General features: G+C 40.9%; 1 protein-coding gene across 10 annotated transcripts in view; it reads left to right on the top strand.

Moving 5' to 3' along the window:
* EYA2 (EYA transcriptional coactivator and phosphatase 2) overlaps positions 1-16,242 on the top strand; it is a 101,217-nt gene that overhangs the window by 25,077 nt on the left and 59,898 nt on the right. The gene's annotated exons all lie outside the window — the stretch shown is intronic.

Below are 16,242 nucleotides of genomic sequence, written 5' to 3'. Positions count from 1 at the left end.
TTAAATTTGCAGCTGAACCAGTGAATTCAGTTGCTGGGCTCCTGAAGAATCGGAATCCCACAAGCAGGCACACAGGCAGTTTTTGTGATGACAGCCTGTAAAACCAGCAGCTGTCCAAGGGTTAGCAGATTGGTTATGCTTCATGTGAACCATGGCGGGACATGTGCTAACAGAAGATGCGTGACATACCTAGCACCTATTGCTCGAGGGGAGAAACAGACCAACTGGAGTAGAATGACTGGGATAGAAGAGTTACACAGCCAAATGTGAATTAAAAGGAGAATCCAGCCATGCAAAAGTTGGGTGTAGGGAGGAGGAGGCATGTTACATGGTCTATGAGAAAATAAGAATGTGAGACTTACGCTTCTGTTCTGTATTGACAACTGCTGGCAGTGTCTGCTCTCTGTATTGGCAGAAGAGCAGAGAAAGGTTGTGAAGTAGTAAGGAAAAGTCAGAAATATGCTGGTTTCATGGCACTTTTAATCAGTGTAATGTTACTTATTTGTCTCTGGCATTTGTATAGTTTTCTCCCTCACACCCTTGTACTGCCTTACCTGAGTACGGCATGTTATCTTCATGGTTTTGAGCTCAGCATGCTCAGAAGTGGAAAGATGCAGTAATCCCTACTTTACAGAGAAGGGAAATAGAGGTAGGCATAAATATGAGTTGGCTTTGTAAAATACTCCAGTAACAGGAAACCTTTGGCTGACACAGAACTGAATCCAAGTCTCCCTAATGAGAGCCCTAGCCACTGGAATATGGCGTCAAATTTGCCATTTCTGATAATTCCATATGAGAATAAAGTAATTTTTTCCCTAATTGCAGTTTTATTGGTGTTAGTATTTTAAAGTGGCTCTCAGATGAGTAGTTCAGGGAAATTCATGAAATACTGTAATACTGTAGTTTATCTGAGCTCAAACTCCTTGACTCAAATTTTTGTTTCGCTCCTGTATATGCACTAGTAAAAAAATCCCTGAAATTAGGCACACTGTCCTCTTTCCTTGTTTTTTGCTAGAGTTACTAGGACTACTTTCTTGGGGAAGAAGAAAAAAAGGTGAGCTGCTGTATTTTCTTTGGGAACAAAGCACTGCATTCAGATATTTTGCACAATTGATTTTTTTTTTTAATTATTATTATTTTTTGGTAGCTCATTGCTGCAAAGAGTGGGGGTCAGCACGAGCATCTTTGCATGCTGCTTATGAATGAATGTCATATCTGTGCCATCCTGTAGTAGCCGGAGGGAAGAAATTATTTTGATTCTTTTGTCTGTTGTAGAAGTTATTCCATGAAAGTGTCAAGAGAGAAACTCTGCTGAAGGCTATGAGCTGAAGTTAATCCAATGACAGGAAACACATCAGCTGTTTAACTAGGCAGTCAGGCTACTCTTCTGGGCTGTGAAAGGGTGAGGGCCTTTGAAGTCACATGTTGAGATAAATTTGCCTTTAAGCTGGGGATATTGCAGATCAAATCTGAGCTTGAAGTCTAAGGCAGTCACCTTAGTGGCACATGTAAGCTTGTTCTCAAATATCCAAGAAGCTAAAGTCAGCTTTTACTTGCAGCTGGGTTTCCTAATCTGTACAGAAGACAAAACTCCTTTCTTACATTATTTGCATGAACATTAGGTAGCTGCCATTTTCTGTACCTGCAGGAAACTTTCTTGAGCTGCATTGCAGTCCTGTAAGTGAAACAGTCATCTCTGTTGCTGTTTTGAATCCTAGCACTCTTGTATTTGTAGCAGTCCCCTGATTTGCTGTTGTGTGTGAAGCGGTCGCTGTTGACAGGTGGCCTCAGGGGTGATAAGCTGTATTGCAGAGTAGCCTCTTCAGAGTTGGGGTGGTGATCCCAAAGGTAAGTGGTGTGTAGCACGGTAGGAGGAAACTGCTCTTTAGGAAAACAAAGTGGATTTTAAGATGCTAGTTTTTTCATTGAAGCTGTAAACATCTTGCAGTAAAAGATACCATGGTTTTTGGTCATTTAAAGTTGTCCTCTGTTTCCTGATTTGGCAGTTTCGTGTGAAGAATTTGAAGCTGTCAGGTCATAGTAATCTGATCTTATTTTTTTCAGTTTGATTTTGGGGAGTGAGGAAAATAAAAAGTCAAGTTTTCACCTTTAAGCCAATTCTTGTTTTTCATCTATGCCTAAATAAGTTGCAACAGGAGACTAACTTCTGTATGCCTCCACACACAAAGCCCACATTGGATATCCATTAGGAGTGTTTTTTGTTACTACTTATGAAAATGCATGGTTAATACTGAGGATCAGATAAATCACTTGAAATGTGCTTTGAATGATCTTACATGTGTTAATGCTAACCAGATTGGCAAAAAGCTGTTCCGGCAGCACGCATGCTTCGGACTTTTATCTGCCTGGTGAAGGTGGTCCCTTGTTTTAGAATTGGTGCTTAGAGTTTTGAAATTTGGGATGGAATATGGAATTTTTCTGCTAGGTACTGAGCTTAAAAAAAATAGTAGCAATTGAAAAATGCTGCTATTACATGGCTGTCTAGTTGCCTGTGGTGAAATAAGCTGGTGGCATCTGTCCAGTTGCAGGCAGATGTCCACATCTCAAATTATCAGACCCTTATATAGAGCAGAGAAAATCTGCCCACGCTTTTTCAGTTCAAGCAGAGAGAAGGGGATACAGTGAGGAAAACGTGAATTTCTCTTTCCGTTCCTTCTGCATTTCAAAAAGAAAAATACACATACATACCTCTTTCCAGAGCACTGCTCCACAATCATTGAGTAGGAGCAAATTCCCTCTTGGGAAACCATAACTGAAAAGTACTGGAAAGATAAATTTGTTGAGACAGATGTGTTCTTGTATGGATCAAGTATTTTTCTTTGAATAATCTAGTGGACCTTGCAGTTGTGCACAGAGATTCTCCTGGCTAATAGGTAGCTGGCTGGAGGTTTTTGTAGACTGAGTTTGGTATGATGGACATATGAAAGGCACTGTTATGTTACACTTTGGTCCCTGCTGCTGCCCTTAATTTTGATGTGCTATTATAAAAAATTCTTCAGTTTTCATATATGAGTAGGTGCTAGATTAAGTGGTTAGCTAATTGAGGTCTTTGTTCCAGTAACAAAACCATGGTCTCTTTCAGCACTTTTCCATTTACTGCTCTGTATGCTGTTTATGGCAGCAATGGCAAACCTTTTCAGTATGTCTGCCAAATTTATTTTAAAGATCATGGTGTTTTGTGCCAACTCTAATCTCTCTTGGTGCCAAATTTGGCTCCCGCAGCAGTAGCTCTACATTGTTAGTCTTGTGCAACAGTTGCATTACGTCATGGTGAAAGGAGGAAAAGATATCTTAAAAATTCAGTTATTCAAATGCAGTAGTCACAGCAGGGAAAAACAAGACTGAAAACAAAACTGCAGTTCAAATGTCAGTGTGTCTCTGTACGTTGGTAAGTCATTTGAGGCCTGTTTAATATCATAAAATGGCACTTTCCTGAAAGTGTTTTTCTTTATCTGATCAGACTTCGCAAAGGAAAATAAGGACGTTTGTGTGAATGGCAAGTGATGTTAGTGCATTTATCATTTGGTATATTCACTTCCATGCTGCCCTGTGGTGTATCAGTGACTGGATCTCTGCAAAGGTGCTCTGTAACTCTTCCTTGTTTGATAATATCCTCTTGTCATCCCGGTAAAAATCCCTTCCCTCTGTCTTGAAAATAAACCTGCTGCTAACAGCTTTGGGATTGTGGGTCTGGGTTAGCTTTCACCTGGGCTTGAAGAAAAAGCTTCAGCCTATTGTCACACCAAAACTCTTGGGAAATCAGACCTCAGTCCACCTGAAGCCACAAAGAGAATCAAGCTGTTCCATTTGTTATTTCAGCCTTTTTATTTTAGCCTGACTTTCAAATACTCACAGAAACTAATCAGTAATGGAATAAATATCAAGGAAAACATGTGGACATTTGCTCTGAGTAAACTTTTCCCCTTAGCTGTTCCTGCACTATTAATTAGCATGAGTGACCAATAAAAGTGCAGCTATTGCTCAAGCATTGCTTTTGGATAGCTAGTCTTTTTTCCTCCTAACATCCCCAAGATACGCAGCAACTCAGTTGTGTTAGTAAAACAGTAGTGAGCAAACTGTAACTCTTTAAAATGAGAAGTCTGCTCCACTTAACTTCTCTCTATAAGCTACCTGTCTCCTGATTCAGAATATCCCTTTTGAACCTTCCTGTTAGACATACAGGAACAGAAAAGTTTACAATTGGTTATTCCTACTGATGAAGCAACTGGCTTTCACTACAGAAATAGTATTTACCAGCAGAGTAAATCCTGCACATTTCACAGAAATTCTTGGAGGCCTTACCCTAAACAATAACTTCTTGTGGTTTTAAAAGCATAGTAGGAGCTCAGTGCTGTAAAAATGCATATCTGGTATGCATATATGTTTGCCAGTAATGACAGCACAAACCTTTCTGCATTTGTGTGAGCAGATGGAAACCTAGCACTTGCACATGGAGGTACCCAAGTTCCAGTAACCAAGAATTACCAGTGTTCAGAACTGCTTGCTCTGAACTTAAATAAACCTTCAACAGCATTGTGTAGGGAATAGGCAAAGGAGAGAGATGTTGTGTATGGCCAGTGAGTTAGTGTCAGAGCTGGGAATGAAAAACTTTGACTTCCTCTAGAAAACGTTTCTTTCCTCAGATAAATTGAGATCAGTAATAATTATTAACAATGACATTTTATTTTTATTAAGAGTCAAAAGAGGGAGAAGATGATTACTGAATCATATCTGTGAGCAAGAGGAGGGAAGGATAACTTCTCGAAGCTTAGCGGAGTGATAGCCTCTCCTGTAAGACCACCCTCTGCTTGTTTCAAAGAAAGAGAAAGGATTGTGACTAAGTGAATATTAAAGTTTATAAATTTGATTTATTTAACCAAAATATTTACTAAATCCAGATTGGTAACCTGACTGACTTCAAATCAAATGAGGGAAAGTATATCAGAGTACAGTTGGATTTCATAATCCAGGAGCAAATCAGCTGTACATTCAGGCCATGCACATGGAAAGCAGTTTCAGGGTTAAGTGGTAATGAAGAAGCACCTGCATTTGTAGTACTCTTCATAGCAATTGCATTAGTGCTGTACAAGCTTTGCCTACAGCATTTATGAAGAGTGTGTTAAGCAGTATCAAAAGGAGGGAGGCAGCTATTTTTGCATTATTAGGCTTAACTAGTTTGACTCAACATGTCTGAAGATGATCCAGCCAGAAATTCACTGTTGATCATAGAATGGTCTAAACTTTGTGAATCTGGTATTTCCATAAACCTTAGCACTAATGGAGGAGTTTTATTCAGGAGTCCCATGGCTTTATCACCATCATTCATGTTTTATCAATAAGGAGAGCAAAGCAGGAGGGTTGAAGGGTGTTTTTCTGTAGTGAAAACACGCAGGCCTCTTGACTGTGGTATTAAATGTGCTGTCCTGCTGTCCCAGTTCTGCAGAAGCAGATCAAGAGGGTCCTTCCCACCCACGAAGTGTTGAGTCTCAGGGCAAATCCATCACCCTGGCAGGCAAACTGCCTTCAGAGTGGGTAGCAGGGCTTGTGTCTCACGGCTGCCACAGGCATGCTCAATTATCAATCACTTGGGAATCACAAGTTCTGATTTAATGATGCATTAATTAAGACCACAGCAAGGAAAATCCAAAATGAAAATAAAACCCCACCCCGCTCCCCCCTGCCCTGAAGACCCTAACCTAGAAATCTGTTGGAGGAAGAGAAGCAATTAAGGAAGCTGACTTTGGGGGAGGTTAGATTTTTTTTTTGTCTTCCCTCATGTGTAGTAATGGACTACCACAAAACCTTTTTTTAATTATTTTTTTAAAATATGAGGAGCTGGGGGATGGTTGGGATACTACTTCCAATGCCGGGCTGTGAGACTAAGCCAAAGTAGGGTTTTCAGACACATTGTTAAATTATATTTTACTTCCAGTTTCTTAAGAAAGTATCTTCAGTTTTATAGCGACCACAAACTTTGTCACATTTCCTTCTGGTATGTAGGACATCAGCTGCATTTAGGACAATGAGGCAAGCTTTTGGGTTTTCCCTCATCAAGATACTTCGTAAATAGATCAAACTGTGAGGCATTCATTGGTTCTGAATCCTTGAGGATGATCTTCCTTGGTTTATTCCTGCAGACAGATGAGATAGTCTTCTCTTCCCTTACTGGGAGCAGGAGGGCAGGAGAAGAGTCCCAGACAAAGAAAGATGCTTTCAACCTTCTACACGTACAACAGGCTTTCCTCTTTGCTGTCTTCTCTGGTCAGAGGAGGTCCGACTTGGGGGATTTAACCAAGGAGAGGGTATGTCATTCTCACTCCAGCCTCACCTATGCTGTTATACTAGACTTTTCCCTCACATCCAAGGTCCTTTTACTAACTTATATTTCATAGTTCTTTTCCCATAGCTCTTTCTGAATTATTATTCCCTGAATGCTACTCCTTTACAGGCTGAGAATGGAGGTGCTGACACAGGCCTGTTATAAAGGGGCAGGCTTGCCTTTCTTATTGGGTTGTTCGAGCCATTGCAGGTCTGTGACGGGTTTAAAAAGTAAATCAAAGGGGTGAAGAAATTCTCATAGTCTGGGAATGGAGAGCTTTTGGACCAAAAATGAGTGAGAGAACATGCCCTGAAGGACAGCTCTCGTGCCTCACCTCTTTCTTGGCTGTCTTGTGTTCAGGATGGTCATTATTCATTGGCATGGATATTGATACTGCGATGGTGTAACAGAGTTCACCTAAAGATTTCAGAGCACTTTCCAGCCCCTAAAAAGAACTTAATTGGCAGTTTATATGGTATTTCCCACATTTATAGAGGTCTTAATGTAGTCCTGAGAAACTTGCCCAGTCTGTTAGTGGTGGAACTTGGAAGCAAAAGTAGAATTGCAATTCTCTGTTGTCTCCTTCAACAATTACATATAGTTCTCCCTAGCTGATGTCAAATTCAGCCTGGTGACTACATGCACCTTTATACTGCACCACGTTGCTGTTTTAGGGGCAACCACCAGCCCTACAGCTTCTAAGGCCCCAGTGCACATGGGCAGCTGAGGCTGCCTACAACATCATTCAGGCAAGGGTCGGTCAGGGCCTTGTAAGAGACTGGATTATTCAGTCCATCTTGTTTTCACTAAAGAACTGTGGATTACTTAGTTTCTCAGAGCTCCTTTTCCTCCAAATTTCAAAGCTAGATGAAATCAGCGACTTAAAAGTAACAAGTAGGCTACAAGACAAAACACATTCTTGCACACTCCCCTAACAGAACCCAGATGATTTCAGCATGAGTATCTAAGTTATCAGCTGTTATTTCCTCATTCCAAATCTCATCGTTTTTCTTAAATCATATTTTTGTGATTACATTGAAGCGTGGTTCTTTTAGCCCTTGTGATTCTGAAGAGAAAGAATAAAAATCATAGTTCTTCAGAATGGAAAGAGGTGCCTAAGTAGTGGCAAGTAAGTCTCATGAGCTGGACCCTAAGGTACCTGGTTTGTGAAGCCCCATCTTTGGAGGCAATTGGTTTGTGTTATGGACCATGATTGTGCAGCTGAAGCTACGGGAGTGGTTTTCTGCAGCTCCGTGGCAGCCCTGGCACACTTGGGGGATCTGAATAGGAAGAGGTGTAAGGAAATTAAAAAGCTTATGAATGTCAAAGAGAAATGGGGAAGCGGAAAGAGGTGATATATGTACATTTGTTTGTGTGCATATATATTTATGTATACACACAATTTTAGTTTTCAAATGATTGTAGGCTATAAGCTTATAGCATTTTGTTACCAACTTAGTCTGTTCTGTGTGGTACTTGATTGTCCACAGCAAGACAGCTCAACAATTTTATTCTTTGGCAAATAATATCTTTTGCAAATGTTGCTCCATTTAGCAAACATTCATTAGACAAAAAAAAAGGCATTCTGAAAAAGTCAACTTTCTCATTTTGACTTATTCTAAGTGAAATACTTGTGTTGAAATTAATTTTGAAAACCCCAGTGACTCAAAGCAATTACATATTTTCTGGTTAGGCTGTCAGATTGAAGGTCTGTGGCACAAACCCCATCATTAACTCACTTAGAATTCTCAAGCTACCTTTCAGACTGTTCCTCCATAACAAACAGTGAAGGTAGCTAGTCTTGTTTGTTTTTATATGCACTGAATCCCCTTTACCTTGGACTGCTCAACCAGAAAATGCTGATGCTTCCCCTAGTCTATCTTCCTTCAATCTCTTCCGGAGTTAATTGCAGGAAGTGCAGGGGGCGGATCACAGCCCAGCCCGGACCCCCTCTTTTTTCTCAGTATTGCTCTGTGTCTGCAATGTGGGGGTCGGGGAAAGAGCACCTGGAGAAGAGTTGTGCAGCTATGCTAGGAGTGGGAAGAACATTTATTTCTATGAAGACAGCCAGCTTTTTTTTTTTTTTAACTAACAGGTCTGAGACAAGAAAGAAACAGTGTGTTTACAAAAAAAATAATTAAAAAACCCTTCAAAAACAGTCTAGCATACCAGGTGATAAAGCCTGGTGGAGAAAGCCAGTGCATCTGGAAATTCAGGACTTCCAGGGAAACAAGGCATGCAATTATTTTTGCTAGTCCCAAGCTCTCAAAAATCTTAAAGCAGGCTTTCCTCAAAAAGAAAGAAAAAAAAAAAAGTTGGCTGAAAAATTCATGAGACAGGATTTTTAATTTGTTTTTTACTGTCTGGTCTATGGGTTAGAGCAAGACAGAAAACTTCCAGTGAAAGTAAAAGTGATCAAAAATACTGTCTCATGTAAAATAAAACAAAACAAAACAAACATGTGGGAAAGGATTTTTAAAGTTGTTGGAGTACTTTGGGTATTTTTAAACAATAGTGGTTTCAGAAGTGTGACAGAAATGGTCTGTTTTGTTATTTTCTCAGTTATTTTTCTTAAAATTGTTTAGAATTAACACATTTTAAAAAGAAAGTAATTTGAAAATCTTAATGTAAACTCGAACCATTTTTTTTTCTCAAGTGAATAATTTTAGATATATGCAGAATAAATACGGAAAAGGAAGGGCTGTTTTTGTGGAAAGTTTTTCATTTTACTACTGAATTAACAACCTATTTGTGATCCAGACCTTACTTGGGTGCTTGTGCTCTTATTTCAAGTTTTGGGGTGGTTGTTTCTGTGTTGTTTTTGTTTGCCTGTTTAAACTGAAGCTGTGTGTGTATCTATTTTACTTTATTAGAGTTGTAGGATTTCTTAACATTACCCTGTGGCCAGCTATTCCTATGCTGGACTAAAGAAGAGATGAGCATTTCAGAAGACCAACAGTAAGATTTAAAAACTGTGTGACAATATGTACACAAAGGGAGTGATGAGGGGATGTGAAGAAGCACGGCTCAAGACCACTGTCCTCTGGCCAGGGAGGGCTTGGGTGTTCCTGCATGCTCCATGTGCAGCCTCTGCCGAGCTTTCTCTGAGCTGCACAAAGGCACTGCTCAGATGGGCCTTTCTTCCCAGCTTTTTTCAGAAAGCGAGTGGCATCTTGCTTCAGTTCAAATGAAGATTTTTCTTGCTGTGGGATCGAGTTTAGCCAGTACAGCCTTCGGCTCCTTTTTTGTCTTGCCTGTTTGTTTTTTCTCATCTCTCATACTTGACTCAATCTGATCAGCGGTTGCAGGAAAGCTTAGCTCTGTGCCTGTCATCTGGAGTAGCCTCACCTCAATTTAATTTCTGGTTGCGGTCTGATGAGCTGTGTCCCTTGCCTATCACATAACTTTTCTCTTGTTCCTCTTGGTTTAATCCTTAGCCTGAGATACTACGTGCTGGAGAATAATACAACTTTGTACCCCCACCCCCAGCTGCTGTGCTACAAGCCATACTACTATGAGTCCTCTTATTTTTGTGTCTGAAATGGGCTGGGCAATGATAAATCCAGACAAGTACTGCTGCTTTTATTGTCTGATTACGTCAGTGAAAGGCAGCTTTCAGGAATATAAGCAGCCTGAGGCATGCTGCCCTGCAGGTCACCTTGAAAGGATATCTTGTCATCATGGCTGTACTGTCAGTCTTGTGCATGAGCATTTATGCCAGCTCAGGTTGAACTTTATGCCTATTCAGGCCTTTCCTGCATACATCTATCAGATGTACTTGTGGATGAGCTAAGATTCATTATAAAACAGAAAATAGTATCATGGTTTTCACCTGCTGAAGCATCTTTGAGTTCTTGGAAGGAACAAAGGATCTATTATAGATGGAGGGAAAACGTCCTAACAGTGCGAAGAAGCAATGTACTGACAGAGGAAATGAAATTACTTTCCTCTGCTCTTGAAATGTGTGGGTAGAAGTAGCCAAAATCATCAGTATACGAGATTCCCTATTGTTATACCACCTGGAAGGTGGCTGCAAGATAATAGGGTTTTCCCTGCTTATGAATTATTCCTTTTTTTGTGCAGGAGTGCAGTAAAATGGGGAGCATAATTTTGTAACCAGTTAGTCCTGGCAAAGCTGGCTAACCTGCCATGTTTCCCAAGGGCTACAACAGTAGGAGTCTTAATTCCCAATGAAAATTAAGAGACATAGCAGGTGCTTTTGAAAATTTTACACATGTGGGAAAAAACTACAACAACTCTTGAATTCCCTAGGAGTGAAAGACAAACTTTTTAGGATTGGGGTGGGTTGGTTGGTTGGTTTGTTTTCTTTGTATCAGAAATTCAGAAAGCCATCTTCCCACTTTTTCTGCAGTTATCTTTTAGTAATTCACTTTAGAAACGAAGTGGGGAATCAGACTGTCATCTTTTTTATGATGCGTAGCACTTTTTTGAGGAGAATAAAGGTGAAAGCAGTTGATCAAGTAATTAAAACCAGATAAAGTCATGGAAGCAAAACAAAAATACTACTCTTGCAATTAGGCTGCAATCTGTCTCTACTGTTCTCCTTCCCAGCAAAGCTAAAAGCAGAGGACTTGGCTTGTACCACTTTTGCCTAGGGCTCTGTGTTGGCATATGCATATGTTTAGGAAGATCTAGTGGTTTAAGCTTGTATTTGGCCTCTAGCCAGATACGAGTAAAAATTCTTGAGAAGATCATCGCATGGGGATGGTGCAGGGAGAGTAATTTCTAGATCTGCCTCTCCCTTCATGGCCAAACTTTCTTTGTAATTTCATGCTCCCTTAAAGTATCTTGTCTTTCCCATTGCAGGATCTGGCAGGTTTTTCCCAGGGGCAGGAGTCCTATCGTTCATTTCTCACCTGCTTCATTCTGCAGGATTCCTAACTCATCAGTTCCTCCACTGATAGCAGATGCAGAGCTCATTCGCTTTATTTTTTTTCCACAGCCATGCTAGCTTTTTGCCTCGTACCTTGTATGTCCTTTCTGAACTGTACCATCAGACTCCTGTTGCTCAAGTACCCTCACAGACTGCTGTCATTACAGGGCAAATGCTCTGCCCTTCCTTGCACACATTCCCTCTGAAATCTCTTTGTCACTTGGTCATTGAGTTTACCCTGGTACTACTTACTACCCAGGTGTCTTATTTACTGAAAATGTCCTGGAAGTGCTCTTTTGAACATTCGTTCTACTTCACGTACTTGTACGTATTGAAGCCAGAATACTACCTTCTCACCCCAGAAATACAGTAGACACAAGTGAAATATGCAAACTCCCAGGAACAAGTCCACTTCTTCCACAGTGAGGATGGAAATGCCTGTGGTCCCAAGATGATGCCGTTAGTGTGTTGTGGGGAGGATGTTAAAAACAACTTAGAGCCGACTGAGAGATGCTTTAAATTATGGCAGTGCAGCAGAGGTCCAAGCTTTGGGAGGAGTCTCCTTCATCCGTGCTGGTGCCTTCTGGCCTTTCAGCTGTGCTGAGCAGAGCTGTGATGTGGTTGCATCTGCCTACAATGCCACGGAGATTTCCTGTTTCATCCTTTCAAAATGTTATCCATCAAGTTCTCATCACCATCAGTATCCAGAGCACCTTGCTGACTCAGTCTGCAGTCTGGGTCCCACTTTGGCACTGCACTTACACTTATCTTTGAGCACTTTGCTGGAGAGAGATAGGATCGCTCAGTAGTTTGATTTTTCAGCACGTTTTGAGTGTTTTGAGTTGGGGCCTGGAATAACTGCCTTCAAAACATCATTGTAAAAGAAAATGTGATTTGTAGGTTACCCCAACACCTCGATCAAAAATTTGAAACCTTAAAATGTTTAATTTGGCATTCCTAGCTTCAGAATGACTGAAAAAGACTTTTATTTTTCTTTTTTCCTTCCTAAACATTAGTAAAGAGAAAAGTTTCTGTTCTTGGCAGAGATTTTGTGGGCCAACTTTCAGGGCAAAATATTGGGTTTTGAGTAGGGGATTCTAATGGAAAAGCTGAGCACCAAATTCACACAAGGTTCTTCTTAATTATAGAAGCCAAAAGCTCTTCCAGATGTCTGTCATCCCAGTATGCTAGATGCTGCCATCACTGGTTTTAATAAAAGCTCATATTCAGCAAGCTTTATTACTGATTTACTGTACATGACTTAAGCCAGAAAATTTTTTGCTCTAAAAAGCAAGCAAAGACCTGATATTTTCATCAGTTGCACTCCAGCATGTCATTTAAGTACCATCCTGGTTCCATGGTTTTACTGAAGATTTTATGTAGATTGCCATTTGTTAAAACTGGAATTTCAGAAACTCTTGCGAAGTAGTACATAAACAAGAAATGCACATGAACAAATTGGTAAAAAGTGCATGCAAAACATGCAGAGCCACTAACAATGCGAACATACACGTGACATGCACAACCAGCCAGGCATTTCTGTGAAGTGATACCTGTTTGTACATGCAACTGATACATAAAGAGAAATGGATGCTGGAAAAAAACTGGGAAAATGTTATAGAACAAATCCAGGGAAGCGTGATGGGACTGTGTGAATACAAAAGTGAACAGAACAAAACCAACAGAAAACATTTTCAGAGTAGCTAATGAAATATCTGAATAATGATGTAATTAAAGTGCATTAATCATTATAAAAGATCATTTCACTTTAAACATCTGCTCCTATTCACTTGGCAACAGTCCGGGCAGTGTCATGAATGATGGGGTTTTGGATTATGCTGAAGGGCATGTGTTATCTGAGAAACAATGTAGAACATCCCCAGCTTGACAGGACAGCAGTGCTTTTCCTCAGTTCAGGTATAGCATTAAGGAAATAAGGTGTCTGGGGGGGGGGAAATCAGACATTGCTTACAGCAGAAGAGAAAACCTGGTATAAAACTAAACCCTGCGTTCTTAGCCATGCAAACAAAATTTCATTGGGTGCCAGTGGATTCAAAGAAAGTAATTCCTCTGGGAAAAGAGCCCTTGCCCAGCCTGCTGCTTTTAAGAGAGCCTTAGGAGCCATTGTTGCTTGTAGGAGAGACCTTGTTCCTCCCCACTGAGAAGTTAGCACCACAAAAATCTTCTTGACCCCTTTCTTTTGTGGCAGCCTGGCTGTGCCAGCAAGAGTGAGATTAGCTGTTTCAGGAAAAAAAATCTCTTTTTCTTCTGGCATAAGCAAAGTGTGCAGAAGGGCTGTGACCACCCCTGACAGTACGTGGTTCTAAGACATCTGCCTGCCTCCTCGTGCCTGAGACTGCCTATAAAGCAGATGCACATGTGCTTCAATGAAGCCTCTGTTGTTACCAGTTTGGAGCATAGCTTACTCCAGTACTATCAGGACTGAGTAAAGTTTCTCATGAGCTGTGTTTTGTTTAGGGTTAGGTCAGGAGTCCTGGATGGCTGTTTTGACTCTGCCATTAGACTGAGTCACTTAGGGAGGAATTTTTACAGCTAGAGACTGTTTTCTGTATCCTTGTACAAATCTGACTCCTTGTTGTGTTTCTGTGCAGTTGGTTGCGTGGACACTGGTGGTGAGCATGATTGGTGGCCCCTATGCACCTGCATTTTTGCTCCTGTCTTACTGTGCTGTAGTGTCTGTCTCTTAAGGGAGGGGAGGGGGAGGCAGTTGTGCTTTGTCTTACAGGGACATTTCTGAAGGTGGAGCCCTTTGAGGCCCACTAGTAATAAAGAACCTCGAGCTGCAAAGCAACACTGATTTTTATGCTAGTCTTGTTTTCTTAGCAAATCTATAATGCACAGCAGTTAGGAAGCATGGATCTCACAAGTGTTGGATTCAGAGTACAGTATTTCTACCCCATTGGTCATTCACTGTTGATTTAGGGTCTCCTTCGTGGCACATAATCAGGAAGCCTTTACCAGCCTCTGGACTTGAGGCTGTGTTGGTGGTGAAAATGCGTATGTCCACATGGATTTCCAAGGGAGGCAGACAAGAGGAGCCCAGATCCCATTTCAAGAAGGGAGGACTGAGGCTGTGGACCTTGTGCATGGTTATGCTTCTTCATACCTATTCTTGGCAATTCTGCAAATCCACAGAGGGTGGATGCTTTCTCGGCCTGGGCAGAGTGCCTTCCCAGCTGTTAGGTGGGGAAGTTAAAATGAACTCGGCATTGGTCTTTGCTGTTCTAGTTACAGGTAAAATACTTAATTTGGTTTGTGCCTGTGCATAACAATACTTACTGTCCTCCCTCACAGGTATTTGCAGGCTTTGTAAAAGTGATTGGAGAGGTTCAGATAAAAAGTGTGTGGTTTATTGTTTCTCTGTTTCTCAAAGCTGGTAAAGTGGTATTTAAACAGAAAATCAACACAAACCTGCCTGCTTCTCCCAGAAGTGTGTAGATTAGCATTGCGGAAGACCAGTGTCAAGGTTTCAGGTTTATGTGCTGTTGTATTTTAACTTCATGATGGTTTAGGTGTGCTATGGATTGCTGCCAGCCTGTTGCTGCCATGCTGTCTGTTGCCTTTATAGTCCAGCTCAGATAAGTCCCAGCCAGAGAGCAGGGGTGTGCCAGGTGCCTTGGACCTGCTCACCATCATATGCCCTCTCTCCCATCTGCTCTTGCCTGGGCCCTGCTCAGTCCAAGAGCACAGTTACACTTTTCCCTAATAGCCCTAGTTCCCCTCAGTAACCCCCGGAGGACTGAAATAGGCGTGTACTCTATGTGGCTGTAGAAAGCGAAAAAGGGCATAGCATCTTTGAGTCCTACTTTTTTCATCATTTGTTCTGGACTTGAACCTAAAGCTGCAAAATGCATTGGTGTAGTCTTAGAAAATTCAAATAGGTTTCTATACATTGTGTGTATTAAAAAAAACAACCAACCAACCAAACAAACAAACCCCAACAAAAACAACCCAGAATTGATTGACAAACTTAGCTTCAAATTTTCTTTGGCCAGTAGGTTCTTCACAGTTCAGCTGCAGGCATTGGTTGCACAGGAACAAGCACAGAACGCTGTGGGGGTAAAGATGTCCAGGAAACCTGCCTTGCATAAAAGCCGTCTTGGAGATACCTAATGTAACACACAGTTTCTTTACTGTACTCACCTTGTTGTCTTTGCCCAAACTTGCAAAAATAGGTACGCAAATCTGTGCACTTAATGCCATGTTTTATACCCATCCCAAACACCTAATGCTTCCAAGGAAAACAAGCAGCCCTGTTTGAAGTAAGTGTCTTTGGAGCCCACTTCTGAAAAGGTGTATAGCTGGACTCAGTCACATATATTGAAAATGGTGGTATTTAGACGAATAGACCTATTCATGTTGTACATAGGGTCTGAAAAAATGATTTAGTAATTTTCTTTTCTGAACTGTTTGTCTAATGCAGAGTTTGTAAGCTTTCATTATAGTGTAGGTCATGTGCACACAAACAATTACATTTTTCTTTGGAGGCTCAAGTCCTGTATATTGTTCATTTAAATTTTTTGGTTAAGTAAGATGGTTTTTTATGTGAAAGGGACTGTCCTCGTACCACTGCCACCTAATGGTCAGGATATTGTAGTTAGGTGCCTAGTTTAAGTGTCCCCTGGAAAACTGATCCTATCACCACTGCTAACCTCATTATCTTGTAAGACTAGGTAATGCTGTTAACTGCTCTCAACGTAATTTTCAGCCCTTAATAGTCTGTTCTGGAGCCTCACTGGACACTGGTGTGTACATTCTTGCTCTGATGGCATATGAGAGATCAGGTTATTTAGTTTTTGTATGGCAAAATCCAGGAAGAAAGGGAAAGCATTAATCAGATGGGTGTAATCTCCAAGGGAGCAAGTACTGCATTTTAATTCAGCATTTCCCTTTGATGAAAACTTTAGTGAATGTTATTATGTGGAATTTATATGAAGCCTGGGTTTAGGTAATCAGCTTTAATATTTATACTCTTAGGGAAAAAAAT

The sequence above is a fragment of the Falco peregrinus genome, chromosome 9 (assembly GCF_023634155.1).
Source record: "Falco peregrinus isolate bFalPer1 chromosome 9, bFalPer1.pri, whole genome shotgun sequence".
Taxonomy (NCBI): domain Eukaryota; kingdom Metazoa; phylum Chordata; class Aves; order Falconiformes; family Falconidae; genus Falco; species Falco peregrinus.
Note: the sequence above shows the minus strand (reverse complement) of the source record. Positions and strands in the feature narration are given on the sequence as shown.